Source organism: Nesoenas mayeri (assembly GCF_963082525.1).
Source record: "Nesoenas mayeri genome assembly, chromosome: 9".
Classification (NCBI taxonomy): domain Eukaryota; kingdom Metazoa; phylum Chordata; class Aves; order Columbiformes; family Columbidae; genus Nesoenas; species Nesoenas mayeri.
This window is the reverse complement of record NC_137557.1, coordinates 21,856,453-21,871,772: the sequence shown is the minus strand read 5'-3', so window position 1 is coordinate 21,871,772 and position 15,320 is coordinate 21,856,453.

Here is a 15,320-nt window from a genome sequence, read left to right as displayed (position 1 = left end):
CTCTACAGCTGATACAGAAGTGAAGAACGGTAGAATTTACAGACTTACCACCAAATCTCCAAATGCAAGTCATGAACATCATCAGTGATGTGAGCAAATACAGAAATGAAGATCACATTAGAACTGTATAGCTAGAATAAAATATTTTTAACAAATCATTTTAAAGAAATAACTGCAAATAAAACTATTTTTAGAAATGCCAATTAAAGATACTAAACACTACAAATGTGTGCATACCATAATTCTTGACTATACCAAAATAGGACTGTTTGGTATAAAACAAAATATGGGAGTTTAAGACCTTGTAAGCTCATTTTTTATTTACATTGGAAATCACCCTTCCATAGCCTTAGAAAGGGGCCTTCAGGTAGACTTGTTTTCAGATGTTACATTGTAGTTGTAAGAAAGTGAATGAGAGTGTATGTGGCTTACACTTAAATCCTGATTTCACAGAAGCCAGTGACAATTTTACCAGCAGCTCCAATGGTGCAGTACTTCACTGAAAGTACTCTGCCAAAAATAAAAAATCTGATTTCTCAAAATAATTAAAGGTATGGATCAGTAGTCTGGAAAAATAGTATTTACAGAAGTATGGCCAAGGAGCATTTTTTTTCTGAATGCTTTAGCCAACATCTGCCCATTCATTTTTTTCTTACTCTGGAGAAATTAATAGTAAGTTCACTGCTAGAAACTATATGCTGATACACACACCACACAAAAGATATAACAAACATTGCTTTGTACAATATCATTTGCAAGGTTTTACAACCCATCACAGTCATGTTCTCATGCAGGCAAAGTGTGTAACAAAGCACTGGCCAAGCAGTTTCCAATGCTGATTTAACCACTAGTTATAGTAATAGTAATTTGCAAACCAAATTGTCATATTTTCAGCCTAACACACAGGATATACAATTAGCACCACCACTTCACATTAAGTTCAAAAAGATACAAGGATACAGGATGCCTGGTTGGATCAGATCTTTAGCACGTGACACAGTATTACAAATCTCTCCCATAACAACTGTTATTAGCCATTTTCAGGGACTTAATCGTGGGAAAGTTGCTATGGCAGAGTCTGTGGTGCTCTAAGGTAAGAACCTGCCTTTCCCTACTCCACTGCGACTCCTGCGCATAGCATTGCTTTGGCCTTCTTTTGGAGCCCAGCACTGAGACTGAGAGAAATATTAGACATGTAAATGGGAACAAATACTGCCATTCTCTGCTAACCAGAGACAGTTTTAAAATATGCACTATTTTTAAGCTTGTTTAGAAAAGCTAGCGGCCTGATCTAACATGAAGAAGTGAAGGTTCAGAAACAGTCATTGTAAACTATGAAATTAATACAGCAGGGATGATAAACTTTCTGAACTATGGTGTTGCAACCATAATATTTATGCCATGAGTGTAGCACCAAATGTCCTGTAATGGACATATAATTCAATTTTGTAAAGTTTTGGTTCACACTTTACATCAGAAAGTACAGAGAAAATATCATACATGAAGACTAAACCATCCCCCTGTGATAAACTGGTGAAAAGTACCCACTGTCTATGTAAATTCTTGTGTTACTCTTACAACAGCTTACTACTTAAAATTACAAACATATGTAATGGAACTGTTTAAGTTCCCTTGTAATTTTTTTTCTTGAGTAATACTCATGAGTAATACTCATGCCTAAGGAAGACTCTGGGATTAATACTTGAATCTAGTCAACTAGATGCATGCAGAAGCCATTTTTCTCTCAGGGAAGCATGTTTGCCATCTAGCTCCGTTTCCATAGCTAAATGCGTGTCCCTCCTGACTGATATACAGACTAGCAGTTAATGCTGATTGTTTTCTTGTACTTGAAGTGGGACAGGTCAACACTGGTTACAGTTAAATAAGATAGGAAGCTTGTAGAGGAGGGAAAAGGATCAGAAGTGTGTATCTCGGGTTAAAAATATAGTTCTGCTTAAGTGAAATTGCAAATAGCTGTCTAGTCACAATGTTATCACTTTACACAGGGTTGGGATACCCTAGTTGCCAAATTTCAGTTCCTCAGTCATTTGTTCTACTTGAAAGATTATTGCCACAGAAAGTTATTTCCTTCAAGTTTCTAAATTATTGATTTCATAACCATGCACACCCTCTAGATATGTTTCCGCCCCAAGAAAGGCAAGAGAACAATGGAAAATAAGGAATGAACTCCAACTTCTCATTTATAACAGATCTTAATTTTTTTCAGACCACCTATATTTACCTTCTCATATGAAAACTGAAACTGCATAATAAATAGATGGTTCACACCACTATCCACAATTAAAGCTTGAATAATTATTTTAATATTCAGAACTCAGACCTTTTTTGAAATGTAGTTTTCCTTCAATAGAATTTGGCAGTTCATAACCCTTAATTTGCCAGATGTCTTCTAATTTTTGCCTGCAGCTCCCTGCAGTCTTGTGTAACATTCACAAACCCTTTTTGCAGAAGGTTGTAAATGGATCAATTAACATCTAGCTAAGAAAATCCAGTTGTTAAAAGCTATTATTATTGTAATCAAACAGACAGCTTTTTCCCTTTGGGTCATTTGGTACAACGGCAAATTTAGCACCATACTAGTAACTAATGTCTTAGCAACCAGAAACAATATAACCTGCTTCTGATTATGGAGAAAAGGCAAGCTCAGGAAGTACTTCCACAGTTCACATACATAAAATACAGAAACTTTGGAAATATTTAACTTTGAATACATTCTCTTCAAATCACCTCAATTGCTTAACATTATAAGTGTAACCTCTTATCTCTACTGCAATGCAACCATTTCCCTTTGAAAAGGAAATTATATTTGTTCATTGCTTCCATGATGATGCTCTCCAAACAATCCATATAAAATTAGCCATGCTGTTTCCATAAACCTTTAAGAATTTGTTATCATAACATGTAATTTAAAACTTCCTCCGTAAAACAGCTGCTTACTGAATATATAGCATTCAACAACTTCTTGACAAACATCATCCTCCTAAACTACTTTCAAAGCTGCTTAGTAGCCAAGACCTTCACAGTGAATTCATAACCAGATTTGCTTCCTACTCAGGAATCAAACTTCATATTAATTTTTTTGATCTTCCACATAATTTCAGCTATGGTTTGCCAATACCAACCTGTATTTCTGCACAACTGCATTACTTCTAGATAATGGACATTTTAAATTTTGTAAGGAAAGACCAGTGCTTACAGCAAAAAGTTTCTCTTGTACAGCATTAATTAAACTTCCTAGTGTGTTTCATATTCTACTATATTCTTTTTTGGACAGTCTCATCTGTAATTGTATAACAGCCTCATGGCTACTCATCCTTTCATCCACTATTAGTAATAATTTTATCTTGGAATACTACCTATGTGGTATTGCTATTTCTATTTTAAGGAATTATTTAACCTTAAAGCAAATGTTTATTTAGATAATTTACTCCTGTCTGGAAAAAGTGCACACACAAGTAGAATGCCTTCAGTACCATTTCTTTTATTACCAGGGCAAACACTTTCTCTATATCAATAGCTGATAATGAGCATCCACATGGAACTTTTAAGCAGAATGGCATTTCAGTTCTTCGCTAGCCTCTTCAATAGGACTGCCTGAAGATTAGGTTTCTACACCATGGAGGCAGAATAAAATTCCATCTTTTAAGGGCCACATTCTTCTTAAAGGGATGAGGGCAAGAAGAATGGGAAACAGTCTGTGAGTTTCAACGTTACAGTAATTTCTGTAACAAGAGACAAGTTATCTGGTGGTACAACACTATTCTAATGCTGTGAGCAAATTAAAATGACAATATTGTGACAAGAGCATTTAAAATTTAAATTATTTTATTTAAATGTTCGGCTATTTGATAGTTCAAGATTCAAGCAGAAGTATGAGCAGTTAGTTATGGGTGCATAAGCATCATTAAGTAGCTAACATTTATAATTTGTTTATGCCTGTGCAGAAATACACAGGGCATGATTATCAGCAGTAAACTGCAAACATGTGCCATTCTTAAAAATGCTTTTATCAACATTGTGGAATCACTTCAAGAGCTTTCCTGTAACTGTTTGGCTGGCCTTTCTTTCCCCCCCCGCTTTGTGCTACACAAAGCCACAGTTCAGAGGTGCTAATGCTAAATTGTACTGAAATCTGAAGTTAACATTTAAACTGAAAGGTCCTTCTCTGTCCTGATGTTTGCACTGAATTTTTCTCAAGCACTAGTCCATGCACTCACTACAAAAAGGAGGTATTTATAATGCAGTGCATTCACTTTATAATTTGTTAGGGCTTAGAACCATAGCATATGGGGCGAGCTCACTGAAACTTAACATTCAGTCAAGTGCAACAAGACTCACAGCAGTTCATTGCTCCCCTTCTCTAATTCTAAATCAGCATGATTCAATTCATCTTTTCTTACCAAGACACTGATGCTTATTACCCATAACCATTACAATTTCTAACACTTCTCTCCAGCTGGGCATGTTAAGGGCATGCAGAAGAAGTTAACACATTTCAGCAGTACTTCTGTGAAACGACTGTGTGATCTTTCACTCATCCTGTCAAGAAACATGCTGCCATTCTTTATGCTGACATTTCCAAGTTTATTTTTGGAGAGGAAAAGGGGAGAAAAGAGTCATTTTATATATGTTACAGCAACACAGGAAAGAATTTATTCAAATACACTACCAAGCATCTCCTTCAAGCGCTCATTTTTAGGTACAACAATGTAGTTCACTGTAACGTAGTCAGTCCTCTCCACTCTATCACTGATACTAAAGTTAAAAGACACTTAACTACTCAGGACAATCCTTAAGGGCAGCATATGGTCTAAAATACAACTAGCTAGAAAGCTAGTCATCACTACTCCTTTATTCCAACACGTATGTTCCATTATTTCAAATATAAACACAGATACTTTCTCAGTTCCTAAGAGCTGCTCACAGACTACTCCAAAAGAATTCTGACATAAGTACTAGTGAGTTTTAGACTTATTATAACTAAGAAACAGCAGAAAGCACAGAACAGGCTTTCACAATACTGCAGCAGTATCACATAGTACCAACAACTTCTGAGACTGGCTTCAACTAATCTCAGACATGGGGGCTGACTTAGGAGCTAGACAAACAAGAACTGTAAGCTAATTTTCACGCTGTCCTAAACGATGCAGAAACAGATGACTCATTTGCTACCAAGCAAGACAGAAAATAAGTAGAACATCAGATTTTCATAGCAAAATAATCTCCCAACAGTCTGGTTCCAGTTCCCTAAGGACCAAAACCCTCCAAATTTCCATTAGAAACTATCCTTGTCTTCTTTTGTGCAATGGAACACAAGACAAATGTCTCCCAAAAACATATGCAGGATTATTTCAGATAATATTTTTTTGCAACATATGTACAATCCTTTATAATGCATTTTTCTCACACAGCAAGTCTGTCTTGTAGATACTTGAAGTACCACATTACACAAAATTCCATTTCTCTTTCCAACTCCCAGCATGATGGCAGATATTTTTTCCTGTATTTCCAAATGTATTTTGGTAACCAAAGAAACAAATAGGCACTTAAACTGCTGAAGGTCACCCAAAACTCTTACCAGATGCTCAGCTGTTACTTAAAATACCTGATAAATACCTAATTTGCTTGAATATCATGTGAGGTTTTTTTAGGAGAGCCTTTTTCCCTCATCAAGCACATAAATGCTTTGAAAAGCTGGCCCAGTGTCATGCAGCACTTCCAACTCCAGCTTGTGTAATTTGAGGAACTTCTAGTTGCCTTCTCAGTCACATATTCCCCTGAAGTTAATGGTTTTCAGTACAAAAACCAGATCAATTTGGATTAATCAGATTGTCTCATCAGACACTAAAGTTTTGTAGCAGGAATACCTAAATCTTAGTGAAGTGGAGACAAATGTGGAGTACATCCCCATTTAAAACAAACAGCATTGTTCTTCTTTGAAGTCCCCCTTGCACAATGAAAATAAGAAAAGCCCCATCACAATAAAATCTTCAAGAGCAAAATAAATACAGAGATGACCAAAGGTTCACTACACTTCATGTCTGAAGCATAAAACCTCAAAACACTGGATCCTGTGCCTAAATACAGGATGGCAGACTTCTTATCTTGCCTGGTAATTCTTCCACCTAAAAATGTCAGTATAAGTCAAGAGAAAAAATAAAGGTAATAGGTATTCACAGAAAAGGGCACTTATCATAAGAGGTATTTCTTTGTGAAGTTACGCTCTTCCTGGACTTGCTACAACATTTTTCAGAGTGCATTATGTGCTGTTGTGCAACATGTGCATTCCATAGCATAAAAACAAACAAAGAAACAAACAAACACAACATTAAGGAAATAGCTTGGGCAAAGCAAAAAAGATTTTCCTTTCTTCATATTCCTTTCCTTTCTCATGCAAGTGCTTCTTATTTTTAGAAGATTCAGCCTTGTAAAGCTGTACCATGGGGCATTTTCGGTGCTTATTTGCTGATAATTTGCTCTCTTTACAATGAAAGTATTTGCTGAAATAACACTTTTTTCATTCTTTCTTTTTTTCCTTGAAAGTATAGCAAAACTACCTGTAATTGCACCAAGGATTTCAAAAATACATTATTACCATGTTTAAGATCAATGCAAATATTTTTACTAGTTGTAATTAAATGTCTAAATTCAGTCTACTATCTGCAATGTAAATGTGCCTGAATGGGATTCTGCAAGGTACTGAGATCTCTAACATGATACGAAAACTATTAAAACACAATTCTGTCTACTGACAGAAAGCAAAAAAAATATGTAGATGTTCTGTCTGGATAAAAGGCAGATTACTCAGCAGCCTCCATGATCAGACACTAACGAAACTTATTAATAGGGGGAAGAGGAACAGTTTGGGGCTGCTTTTGATAAAGCTGAACTTTCAAAGCATCCCATTAGAGACTCAGTCCAATGAATGTTCATTTAATAGGCACTATATAAAAGGTTATGATAATTATACTATGGCTTCTTTGAAACATAAGATATCTCTGATTGCCACGCAGTAATATAACCTTTAGTCACAAGTGCAGGATACATCGCTGAACAGAGATAGCAAATCAGCCTTCACGGGCAACGAGCATATTCCAATGACTGGCAGGCAGAAAGCAGTTTCACAACGGTCCATTAGCAGGACGCATGTACCTGCCAACCGTGTTGTACTTTGCCACTGTCACTATTCAACATGGTGCTATTTGAATCCTTCAAACTGCTGGCTGAAGATGTAGCTGTGTTACTCACAAGGAGGAAAAGGGATTATTTCTCTGCCTCTCACACTGAATATAGTTATAACAGACATTTTTCTATCTTTAAATGTCTGTTGCAATCTCTTGATAATGGAGCTAATTAAACTAGCAGTCTTTTTCCCAAAGAGTTCATCTCTCAACTGGGAAGCAATGGAGACAATACCTTGATAAGCAATACACTTTATTTTCCCTGGCAGGGTTGTCTTTTACTAGCAACAAAGGCAATGATAAACTTCATTCTAACAGATATATAGCTTACTACAAAGAATTCTGCTTATGTTTGGCAAGTAAGAAAAAATTACCTAGATATCTATATTTTTACAAGTAACACATTTCTCACAGGACTTTGTTTTCCCAGGGAGACTCTGGATAAGGAGTCCAATGGTACTGAGGAAATATGATATTTCCAAGCTCAGGCTCTTTTTTTCATGATTGCTATCACAGCGGCCAAAGTTGACACTTCACTTGCACTGCTGTCACACACCTGATGGTCTGTGTTTGTTGATAAGAAAGAGATACTTGTTTCCATGTTGGTGTTTTTCTCTGCTCAAACCTCAAATCATCTGGAAATTCCCGTACAAACAAGGTGAAGCCAAACAACAAATAACTACAACTTCAAATACAGCCTGAAAGGGGCAAGTGTGAAAAATCTGTAGAGACCAGACTGGCTACTTTCATCCTGCACTAATTCCCAAATAGTTTTAGCAAGATAGATAAACATGGTTGTTCTGCCTTCTTCATTCAGCTTCCTTAAGTTCTTTTGGGCAACATTCTAGGCAAGCTGTTATACTAATTACATAATGAATTACAGATAAAAATATACTTTTACATCCATCAATAAAGACTCTTTCTCCCTTCCTTCCCTCCTTCCTTCCTTCCTTCCTTCCTTTTAATGGAAATTAGGAAAAATAACTTTCAAATACTGTCTTAAAAGTAACGCTCCTAATCAATTGGTTACGTTAACTTGATTTTCACATATAAACTAGAGAAACCTATAATCATGACTGAATTTCTGGGGAATCCTTTCTTAATCTGACATTATATTTAGGCCTCAGTTTTTTAATTTGGATATCACTCTGTTCAATTATTTTTCTCCCTTTTTTTTTTAATCTTCTCATGAAAGACAGTCTGTCATTCTGTTATATCTGTATATCTATATCTATATCTACATCTATACATTTTCTTCTAAAATACAAATCAATTGCCTATTCCAATTCAGACATCCAGTGGCAACATCAATAAATCAGATATAAATTATCCTCTCTCCTGCTTCACATGCATGTGCTTCCAGTTCCTGAAGCCCCACGGTATCACTGCTATTAAGAACCTATCCTGGCAGAGGTGTGGGAGAAATCTTAATTTCAGCAATGTGTCCTGAGTTATATTGCTTAGCCCACCACCCATGATTCTTAAATTGACTGATTAAATTGACATGCTTAAAGAGCCATCTTGCAGCATCAACTATGTTGCATTTGCATTTTAGTAACACAGATGATACAAATTCATTTAACTGTATCAGACACTATTTGGATTTTTTGATTTACATTTTTTTAAAAATTACTATAATTACCTTAAATGCTGTTTCTATGAAATAACTGCAAACTTAAAGCCAGAAATTCACCACAAGAACAGCCACTGCTACTACAACAAATTATTTTCTAATAAGTTCCAGGATGTACTGGAGAATTAAACACTAGTTTAGTTTTTCAAATAGGATATGGTAGAATGAAGCCAGAGACTTTCCCACAGCTGGAGTGTTGTTGTGGAGCTGGAGATGCAGGCAGAAAAGAATAACCGTACAGCACTGTAAGAGAAATAAATTTATGAGATTTACAACACAGAGCAACTCTTAATCAATAGGAAATAGAGATTTATGCCTGTATTCTAAGAGATCTGCAATAACGCAGGACAATAGCATTCTGTTACCCCGAAGATTTTGCTTCTGGGTTACTGAGCAAGTAATTTTTTCAGCTGAAGCAGTAAAATGGATTTCTGGCAAAAAGAAAGCATTCAGGAAATAGATACAGTCACCTACCCAGGAATTTTCCTAGGACTAGGATAACAGTTCTGTAACTGCTCTGCACTGGTAGCAATATAGTGAAAGACAACAAACAGACAGAATATTATTGTGGTTTTTTCTCAATATATCTGGACCTAATCTGCAGTCCTCCTGGGGCAGTGGCTTTATGTCCTTAAGGGTATCACAAGAATGGTTTTAATCTTTTTCTAAATGGCTACAGTGAATTCAAAATTGTGCAGTAATTGTAACAGCTGATATGACTTTTTCTGTTCATCTGGATTCTAGAACTTTCAGAAAAATCTTTCCATCATGAAATGATACCACTTTTGAGGTATGTGAAAACTTGAGGTCTAAGAGATTTGAAAGTATTCCTATAAAGTGTTCTCCACTTCAGCTTTTATGGTCAGGCATGAGGAAACAGCAGATGCACATTTTCTCAGCTAAATTGTGCTTGTCATAGAAGCATCAAAAAAACCCAACCCATACTGCTTTCTATAGATTCTTTTAATTCCAAAACCTTCAATCAGTATTCCAGATCAATGTCTGAGTAATGCAGCCTTTGTCTGATGAAGACAAGAAGTGGCAGTTGCAATTACAAAACTTCGCCACAGAATAAATACAATTAAGTTATAGATTACAGTTACAGATGTTAATGCACAGCTCATGCAGGCAATTCAGATCCTGAAAAAATCTCTGAAGGGAAAACTTAGGCAGCCTTAATGGCAATGACAAAGCACTTAAACTAAGTTTGGGTTTTCATGTTACATTAAAGTTAGTCCAGGAGGAAACATGCTTTAGTGGATAATATAAAGGGTTATACTCGCTAACTTGCTCTGAGTAGTGGCTTTATTCCTGCCCTTGGCCGAACCATGTCATGACCTAGATTTTTCTGATTTTACAAAAGCTAATGATTTTTACCTGCTTCCTTGAAGCCTGTGCACAAAGAACATTCAATAAATGCACAGGAGAATTAAGGAATTAATAAATTCACTATTCCTCATTTATTTTGAAAATCAAGATCTGCTGGCTATTATTTCTCTAGAGCATACTTTTTCATAACGAAAACCACTTTTATTAAAGTGAATTCACAAGCCAGTAGGATCCACTGGATGACTTTTATTATTATCAAACTCAGTAACATGATCACTAGTGACATTATGAAGTCTCTAAGAGCTAAGCTAAAGTCCTTGGTTAGAGGGGAGGAAGGCTTCTAATTAATAAAGTGTGAAACACCTGCATCCAACTCAGTCAGCAAAAGCAGATGGAGTAAAAGAGATAAGAATGACTGAACACAGACAGTCATTGATCAAAAGAAAAAAAATCCAGTGGCAGAAAGATTATTATTTTATTTCTAAAAGATTGATTTAAAACATATTTTTGTGCATCTTTTTGTAAATTGAAGGTAAACATGAAATGTACCAAACTGGCATAACTGCAAGCTATGTGTTCATCCTCACCTTACCACAGCATTTGCAACCTGTCCTTGCAGCTCTGTCAGCAAGATGTCAGACACAGTCCTTTACTGAGATGTGAATGAAGGAATTCTCCCTTCTCTAAGGTGTCAACAAAAAGTTTGTCCCTGCAGATTTCTGTTTTGGCATGATCAGCTAAGAACTGACATCAAATAGTCAGTGCTAGCCAACAACCATATGTACAACTGGTCAAAACTTCCATCCCTTCTCTATAGGGTCCAGACGTGAACATGCAAGTAAGCTTTAGCGTCAGAAGGCAAAATTCTAATTAACTCCCAAGACACTAAGGGAGGCTTAATGATACTTTGTTGTATCTGACCTGGCAAGAAAGCTTATAAGCTGGGGATATCCAAGGTTGTTTAGTGCCATTTGATATTGGGGGAGGGCAACTGATAACCACCAGGCAATCAAATACTGTTTACTGACCCCATTTTGCAAATAACACCTTTTGATTCTGTCCTCTCCTGCTGTACACGTCTCCCCTACTACTCCTGCCACTTGTTAGTAAATTCTCTGCCCAGTAGCTGACAACTATCTTCACCCAGCTGAGTCCCCAAGGCCTCCAAGCCATCTTACATACTGACAAGAACCGGACTGCCTCCCTCCGACTTACTTGTAGTTGTCATAATGTGACTACTTATGTTTGTGGTAAACAGAGCCTCGAGCCTGGTGAGATAGCACCTCTGACAGTTTTTGCAGTAGTGGCCATCACTGAACACATTTCAAGAGATTAATTTTCCTAAAAATAAAAATAAACCTAGCGAGTGCACATGTGCTAACAAGTTAAAAATAATAATAGGTGTCTGTGACCATGCTGCTTCTGTCTGAATACTTCAGGGAAATTCAGTTGCTAAGATCAACTTATGCAGCTTGCCATATTTCTATGGCAACAACCATACTTGCAACAACTCATGTTGCAACAACCAAATAACTATAGGCAAAAGTCCCAGCTGTCAAGTATGAGAAGTGCAGGGGCTGATCGGGGGAGTACAAGGCATTTTTCTCCTGCGTTATATATGCATATTAGGCAATTTAAAAGGAAAATGGAAGTGAGGCAAGGACAGAGTGCAACCGTCTCTTCAAAACACCATGTCCAATAGTTTACAGAAAAAAATGTTTGACCAGTAGCTCTAGTTTTTATATAGTGCTCCTAACAGTGTTTTCTAGCATAATCTTTCCCAACGAGAGTACAGTACCAGCTCTTTCAAATGGCAAGAAAGCTGAACTTTTTTCGGCTACTGATAGATTTCTCTTCTGGGCAGGTCTCAGATACTGAGAGAGAAGCTGGAGGCAGGTGTTAGAAGTAGCATTCATGACTGCTGGCTCATTCCACAGAAACATCATCTGGGCCTCGTTCTTCAATCTTGCCAGTCTAGGCTCTTTGTATGAGATGTTTTGTTTCAAACTGCCAGTAATCAGTATTGATTTGTATGACAGAGGCAAGAAACATCACCTTTGTTTCTTCATACACAAATAAAGACTGGAAAAGTTGCTTAGGCTTTTAACAAAAGTATTTTGATTTTTCATGACTTTGCTTTATTTTGAAGGTCTTTTTACACAGCCGTAAAACTTATCCCTGGGTTGAAACCTGACATACAAGCTATAATATGAGCTCAGAGCTTTGTTTTTAACCAGACATATTGGAACACCTGAAGAAGACACCTCCCTCCTCCTCTTCCCAGAGATCAATAAATGCTATACATTGCATCCCTGCCGATTTTACTGGTGGTCTTGCTAGGAAAGGATGCTGAGAACAAAATAAGCATGACAATTAGGAGAGGGCACCTTTCCTTCATTTTCCCAAACTTATACTTGTGGTATAGGAAGGAAATGTTTTACAATTTAGAGAGTTTGTCTCTAAGTATGTAGTATATAAGCAATAAACACAGAGCAAATAGAATAATTTCTAAGATTTCAAGTGGATAGTAAGTCAAAATTTTAAAGCTGCAATGTGACAAGAAGCAGGTCAGTATAACTAGCAAGGCAGAAACCCAAGAGAATGCTGACTTACAATTATCCAGATACAGATTTTAAAAAAAATGTGATAGCAGCACCTGTACTGTCTCTCGGCTCCATATGATTTATGCAGGCATCCAAATCTGGTAGAGGTTTTACTGCCTATTAAGAGCCTGATTCATAAACTAAAAATTCTCTTTGAGAACCTTAACACAATGCTCTGTAGCTCATGAAGCATCACAGAACTTTGTCAAGTCAATATTTCATGTTTTATTAATTCCCTACTTAGCTGGTCCTTTGATTGGTTAAATTTAATGTCTGTAAACCTCCTAGTTGCATATTTACCCGAAAAGGCTCAAAAGAGCTATTTCAGTTGATGGATAAACACAGGCTTAGAGAATTCCTAATATGGAGTTTACAAAAGACACACACTGAAAAACAAAAAATAATAAGGGATGGGCATAAACAAAACATCATTGTAAAAACCTGTACAATTATAAGTGTATGCTGTTAATTAATCATGGCCTTATATATAAAGGATGTTTTCATCTCATAATTAATTTTCTCTGAATGTGCCTAACTCTGCATATCTACAGCAATAGAACTGTCTATTTCTTTATTAGTTCTTAATGGGTGCTAATTGCTGATCATCACATGATACAGTTTCAGTCACTTCTGCATCTTACAATAATGACTGTCAGAGGAAACAAACTACTTCAGAACTAAAATCAATGACTGTATAAAATCTCCCTGCACAAGCTTCTAGAATATGCTCTGTTTTTAGGTGAGTGTGTTATAGACGTTCAGCCTGATTCATTCCTCATAATCCACCACTAGGCATTTGGAGCTATAAGCTAAAACACTAAGTACTTTCCTATAAATTGGACATCATCCCTTTAGTGCACTGAAGAAGATAATCACTTCCAGTTGGAAAAAACAGTGTGATAATGCACTTAAAGATTATGCATCTGCACAAAGGAACCGCTGTTGCCGATACAGCTGATTTTGAGTGGTTGTGAGTCGTTGACTTGGGAGTTATAACCTTTGTTTAGAATCTTTTAGTATATATGTATATATAAAATGTATAAATAATAACAATGTGTTTGTTAATGTTGATGCAATGTGGAGGCTAAGAGAGAAAGTACACAAAGAAACGTAAAATCAAACCTATTGTGTAAGTATTACATAATATCACTACAGAACAATGTTTTAAGCACAAAGATTTTCAAATTTCACTTTCAACATAACATCATTCATAATGTTTCATGTAAAAATTCTTATAGTGGAAGCCAGCCCATGAGCAGATGTGTTCAGCCCAATAAATTGTGCTTGGAATAAGGTATATGACTTAGAAAACCACCCTCAGCCTACTTAAAAATGTCAGTGCCTACCAGTTTCCCTGGGTAAGCTGGTCTATAGGCAAACTATACTCCATTCACATAGGAATCCACCTAACTTCCACCTTCAGCCACTGAAGTTCCCTGAGCCTTTTTATGATGTCTGATTGAAAACCCTCTTAATATCTCCTGTAGGTATAGATAAAGATACTTTTCTGCTTCTCTTTAATGATCTCCTGAAGTATCATGCAAAGACATTTTAAGAACTCAGCTCCCAGAAACTCTGAACTTTTTTTAGTTTTTTTTTTTCTTTTTTAATACCTGTATAATTAGTCATCATTTGTAGAAATTTAAATTAAATTTTAACAAAGTGAAAGCATACAGAAGACATCATAAGATCAGTATCTCTTCAATTTACTTATTTCTTAATTGGAGTTCTAGACCTTAATATTCTCCTAGTAAAATTTTTAATACTATCCCCGTTATTTAAAAAAAAAAAAAAAGATGACAGAGATATATAAAGAAAAGCAGGGAGTTTTAGACTCCTGATCAATTCATAAGTTATCTCAACTACTTAAAGCCAAAGAATTTAAAACTTTAAACTGATATTAATTTGCTTTTAATGCTTGTGTTAACCGACAATAAAGTTCTACTGCACATTCAAATTCTCCACTCAGACACATTCTGTATGTGCTTATTTGCACAACTGAAATCTTGTGCTTTTCCCCACAACAATGCAATGCTGCTGGGTGAAAAATACCTTTCTAATATCAACAGCTCTGTTTCAGAGTAATTAAAAACTAATTTTTAGGTAGGATTGATACTAATTATGCCTGATTTCAATTTACTTTACATTTGCTAAACCTGTTGTTAAGTTAAAAGAAAAATATGGAAGTGCAGTTGGTATAAGTGCCGCTATTAGTATACATATATTTGGAAAATCAAAGGAAAATGAAAATATTTTCAACATAAATATTCCCTTTTCTGCCCTGCCTTGTGTTTGCTACACATTCAAGATTTCCATCCACTTTAAATGGGAGTTCTGGGTATATCAGCTCTGTAAGATCAGTTCTTCATAGGGAAATATGACACATAGAAAGGAACAGAAAAAGAGAATTCACCTTGGAAACTTTAACTGGATTGTACAATTTGGCACTGTATTCAATATATTTCAAAGGTATCCCACAATAGCCAGTAGTTCTTTACAAAGGTCACTGTAAAATCATAACCTGTATTACTACATATTTCAGGAAGTGTTCCT